A 6,290-nucleotide genomic window follows, 5' to 3' on the forward strand; every position below is an offset into this window, starting at 1 on the left:
ATACCATATATTGTTGCGGCCCTCACAGATGTATTAAATGAAGTAAAAATACCTAAACAATTATTGATTAAAAACCTGCTTAAGATATATTGAGAACTGACTTAATAACAAACTTAAAATTGTAAAAGGACTTTATGGACGTTTTTGAAGTTTCTCGTAAACCGAAAAGCGTTTCAGAACGACAATAACAACAAATATTTAGAAAAACGATCTATAAGTGCACTTCAGAGATGAAAATGTGCCGCCCTATGCAAGAAATATCTTCTTCGGGGTTTCTAAGACTGTGTAACTAGACATACTTTTGTTTGACCATCGTTTCATGACAGATCTTTCAAAACTAAAAATATGCGCTATCGTCTAGTTCGATTTCAAGAAGACCAAGATGCGATAAACCAAGGGTGTAAGTGTTATGCTTAATACTTAATTCGATTGTAAATTCGCCATTTTTGTATATTTTTAATAGGATACAAACGGCAAATTTTGCCACAGCACACTGGAGCGTTCGAGTCCTGATTTTTGGTTGTCTTGATTATTTTGTTTTAAAAAACACTGAAATAAGTATGGTACGAGATCTAAAACTAACCTCGTATTTTTACGTTGCTTTTTATATGTGAGCGGTCATTGAGCAAGTCGCTGCCCATATATGAGTCCTTAATCTTTGCCGTTGGACATAATAGCCCATAATTTCAGATACAAATACTATGGGAGTCACTTGGCTAGTCCCCGAACTCGTAAAAGAACAAAAATAAGAAAAATCGGAATAAAATTATGGCCTAACCCAACCTGGTACACATACTACGTTTCGGTGTCCGCCATCTTGGTACACATACCTCAGGATAACCAATTTTACACCGGGTCAGATAGTGGGCTTTCAAATTATAACCTACGACGCCAGTCCAATACGGCACTGATGAGGCGATGTGCATGTTCAACGTGGTAACCGCTCATCGATCGTGTCCATCCGACAATTTAAAATAGAAATCGCTTGGACTTTCCGAAATAGCGTTATCGTATTAGGCCTTAATCAATTTGTAATCAATAGACATGCTCAAAAACTGAGACAAAAAACGTAAAATGTGAGTCTGTCCTCGGGTTATTATATACGTTTGGTATCTCTTATTAATCCTCACTCTCAATTTTTTTTTTGTTTCTAACTGTGGGTTTTCGTTCAAGACATGCTCAAATACTAAAAAAAACGTAAAATATAAGTCGTTTTTCGGGTTATTTTATACGTTTTATATCTTTTATTGATCCCCAATCCGACATGTGGGTTATATAACCTTTTCGTTCATGATGAATGATTACAATATCGTTGTAAATGCCAATCCATATTACGGTGTAGTCATTTGCAAACTAATCGTAATAATTATATTAAATACATAACATTTAATTCCAAATGTCAATCAAAGATCGTACAATTTAGTTCAGAATACCGAGGTCGGATTTTTAGGATACAGTAATGCAGTGTACAAAGAACATTCAAATGAGTGGCTGTAAACTAAAGCAGTGCTACTCAACTTTTGAAGTTTTCTTTTATAAAAAGACTTGTTAAACAATTTTGATTAGCTAAAAATCATAAGCCGGTCGAGGAAGTGCGCGTTTGAGGATGTCAAAATCTGATTTCTGGAAAGACCAAATAATTTTGAAGTTTTGTGTGCGGATCTTCAGTAAAAATAGTTTGAGTAGCTCTGGGCTAGAGGACGTCTATATAATAAAATTTGCTGGAAGTTATATTACGCGCACTCACTCAGAAGAAAAGGAATCTGATCTCTGAATGATGTTACGGACTACCACGGCCAAACTCGGCAATACAATTGAGAAGATAGTTATGAAGTAGTAGATTAAACATAACAGCAGCTTTAAGCGGAAAAATCGTGTATCCATTTGTGCTTTTGCTTCGAAGGGTAACTTCCTTTAATATTTCATACAATGAATCGTCGCATCATCTGCAAAACCTTCAAATTTTAAAGGGCAACCTTGACGTAAACCGCTTTCAATGCCAAATTTTTCTGCCAAGTGTCCGTCTGGAGGAATAACAGCGTTAGTTTTGTCATACAGTGTTTTCTTATTATAGATATGGGAATCTTTCCAAAATTTAATGGTTTCATAATTTTCTATAAAAATAGTCTATCTCTATACTGACATAAGCTTTTTGTCAGTCAATGGATAAGATTGTCAAATTTGTCCTATCAGAATTTGCATGAAATATATCATCTCTTAATTAAACCGATCAGGTTTTCATGTATAGGGAATTGGTTGGCCCTATGATGATATGGATAGTATAAAAATAAAAAAGTTTACAACTATTTAGAATAAAACTTAAATTAGGATATAGGGCCAGCATCATTTTAAACGACTATCCGTATGCGAGAGATTGATTAGTGATATCGTTAGCGTAACTTTTGATAGATAGACGAGCTTCATGTCGGCGAGGTGGTTCTAGTCCAGGGCTACTCAACTGGCGGATCCCGGTCCGAATTTGGAGCTTTCGACCATAAAATTTGGACCGCGTCTGCTTGTTTATTTTGGCAGCATAAGCATCGTTTTATAGTTTTAGATGATTTTGATACAATTTAAATACACAGCTATACAGTTTGTCGTACTGGTACCGATGTGCGATATTAGTGTCCATATTTGCGAGCCATTCATTGCTCTTGTATTTAATTTAATATTGCATTTGACGTTTCGTTTATTCGATGGAATGAATTTTCTGTAATGTCCGGACCCCAGTAATATCGAAGTTTCGTGAACAGACCTTTAGTGAAAATAGTTGAGTAGCCCTGTCTATCTAGTCTTGCGGTCACAGTGTTGGTATTACCTATGTTGTAATCGCAGGTCAAAGAGCTCAGATTCCGAACCTATGCTGAAATATTAGCCTGTACTGTGCGAAAGCTTGAACCGCAACTATGAATTTTTACTTATCGATCTCAAGATCGGTAAGTATGTTGATAGGTATTTGTCTGTTTGTATGTTTGTCTGTTAGATGAACGCGATATCTCACGAATTGCTCCAAATTTTGCATGTGCATGCATCTTACCTCGGACCAGAAGCCTATAGATTTTGGGTTAATTATGTCGTATAATTAGCGAGTTATTAACTAATTACCGATCTAAGATCGATAAGTCTTCGGTCTCCGACCGATATTCTCGTTTTATCCGTTTGTATCTATAATATACGCCGTACTGCCGTATTTTACGGAGCGAAAGCGCAGGCAACGGTTATAAGGTGCATCGTCAGTAAATTGCTTAGTCCATACATAATGCGCACCCGGACTATAAGACGCAACGATTTTGAAGGAGTATTGGGTTACCGCACAAAACTCATTAAACAAAACCCAATATTTTTTTAGGGTTACTGTAAATTCAAATTCAAAATTCAAAGAAAACGTAAAACCACATTTTTTTTTATAAAACAATAGTAGCAGTACTGATAGTACCTGATTATAAGGCGCACGATCGATTTTTAAGAAAAAAAGGGGATTTAAAGTGCGCCTTATGTTCCGCAAATAAGAGCAAACCCATAATGGATCGTGACGAATTGGAATTGTCGACATCTGAATGAAAAAATAAATAACTACAGGGTGTTCATAAAGTCTAAAAATTTTTCAAATCGCAAGCTAATTTATTGATGCCATGTACAGTTTGCTGGTCCTACGTGTGTATTGGATTGAGTAAAATAACTTAAATGAACGCTGATTAAAATAAAACAAACCTGATTAAGATGTTTTGAGAACTAACTAAAACAAAATTGAAACTGTTACAGGATTTTATAAAGGGTCGCATATTATCCGATAAAATCTGTAAATTTGATTACTCGAATGTTCAAAAACAATACGTTTTAAATAAAAATTTCAGGCATATAACTTTATTTACACATAAAGTGTTAGATAATCTTATCACCATTCTCTTTTTTATTTTCTCTATCGGTATTTATCCAATTTGTTTGCTATATTTAACTAACACGTTAATCAATGCAACAGTACGTTATGAATACTCGCACATTTATCCCGACAAAAACTGTAGATTTAATTATTTGAATGTTCAAATACCATGCTGTTTGAATACAATTTATCTTGAATCTTAGTTTAACGACATTATTCACACATACAGAGTGTTCGCAAATTTTGCCCGATTTTATAGTAGTCTTTGTTTATTATTAGTTCTTATTGTGGTCGTAGTTCTCAATTTTCATACAATGAAATTTATTTAAACTCACAACTGCTATTACTATAGAATCCGTCGACATTTTCAATTGTTATTACTATAAAACATATTTTATACACTGCAAGTAAATCTCCTACCGCCATTTGCTTTCGCTTTTTTATTTAATTTTCTTTACCGACTATTCACTCGATTAGTTTGGTATATTCAGACACACGTTTATTACTATAAAGTCGCTAAGTCATAAAAATAACTTAGAAGTCAAGATTTATGATTCCCTTACTATGAACACGACACGTAAAATAATGGTATTTTGTAGTTACTTCGTTTAGATTTTTTTTTACCGAAATGTACCTAAGTGACTATTTCAAACTCATGTATGGGTAAGTAATAATACACGCAATTCAAATATAATCCAATTTGACAGCAGATTGAATAGAAAATCATGCTTAAAACAAATTTTATGTTCACTATCGTATGTCAGTCAATTTTGTGATTTTTATACGAGGATGCAGCAGCTAATTTGAATAATTCTTTTACGAGTTGAATGACACGTTTGCCTTGTAACATTTTATTAATAGAACTGTGGAATTTTCTGAAGCAAGCGGCCAGTTAGTTAACTATCAATGCTATCGCGTTTTAAAACATTTTTCAACCAAATTTCAGCCTCGGCTTTGCCTGTTAGTATTATTACGCTTAGGGTAGTTTGGTGGGCAGATTGGTCACTGCTAGAAATCAGGCGCTACTGTGATTGTCTAGGCCGCTAGTGCAAGGTATATAAACCAGTGATGTAACTATTGGAAAATCGCATTCATTCGACGATACCAAAACATGCATTGATATGAAGTTCAAAACTTTTTCATCAATTTAAAAAGACAAATAGGAAAAGTAACCAACATGTCTTCGTACGAGTTTGCCAAAGCACAAAAAACGTTCCGCTTCTTCGTTAAGCTTGGATTGAAATGAAGAAATCCGGAATCGTCACTTTTGACTTTACTTACTGTTTTCATAATCAGTTCTGCGTTTTCGTGTTAAAACTTTTATATCAATTCGAAATGAAAATGGCAAATAAGCTGGCCAAGTTTGAATTGATACTCCCGAAGTATGTGAACCAAGATGGCGGACACCGGAACGTAGTATGTGTACCAGATTCGGGTTAGGCCATACTTTTATTCCAATTTTCCTTATTTTAGTTCTATTACGTGTTCGGGTACTAGCCAAGTGACTAATAGTATTTGTATCTGAAATTATTGCATAGCCCTAACCTGATACACATACTACTTTCCGGTGTCCGCCATCTTGGTTCACATACTTCGGGGGTACCTTTGAGCATATAAAGAAGCTAGAAATTGGCGTTTATAATTTACTTATTTTGTTTATAATTAGTTCTAAATATTTTTCTTGCACGGGGCGTTGTCGCCACCATTCTCTCGTTCGGTATCTTGGGCGTAGCCCTATAGTTTAATCTCAATTGTATTATAATTAATCGAGCTTTTTAAATCAATTTGTCACTGATATTAAAGAGATAAAATTATAACGCATTACTCCATAACTTTGGGACGACCACAGAGAAAGGGCGTATTGGAGTGGCTGTGTTGTGTGAGTGTTAATACAGTATTATTAGTAGTTTCTGCTAGTTGATCCAGTTTAAATTTTTAGTTTAGATTGTCAATTTGTAGCTCATGTTAACCAGATGCGGCTTTGTAGTATGAGAGCTAGATTGCACTTAGAGACTACTGATCCACCGCGCATCACCTGAAAAAATAGTAATCGAATAGAGCATAAAATGCAAGAACACTTGCCACAGGAAAGCAACACATTCGCATGAAAACGTTTATCGAATAATAAGTCTATGGAATGGGATTCATGGTAAAAGTGGTAATTCGAGTATAAGGCTTTCTCATTAATGAGGCTGAGCCGCCTGATTTCCTCATTGTACGCGCTGATAAAATTGTTTAGTTCAGAATTTCTTATTTTTAATTGGATGTTTCCAAAACTTGAACTATTGTCGTTTACGAATTATAAAATTTTCAGACAAATATATTCGTGAGACGCCGCGATATCTATCGTGTTCCATCACAAATTGTGTTGAGTAAATGTTTTTGTCTTGAATATCGGCAAGGGCAATTG

Source organism: Styela clava, chromosome 9 (genome assembly GCF_964204865.1).
Source record: "Styela clava chromosome 9, kaStyClav1.hap1.2, whole genome shotgun sequence".
Lineage (NCBI taxonomy): Eukaryota > Metazoa > Chordata > Ascidiacea > Stolidobranchia > Styelidae > Styela > Styela clava.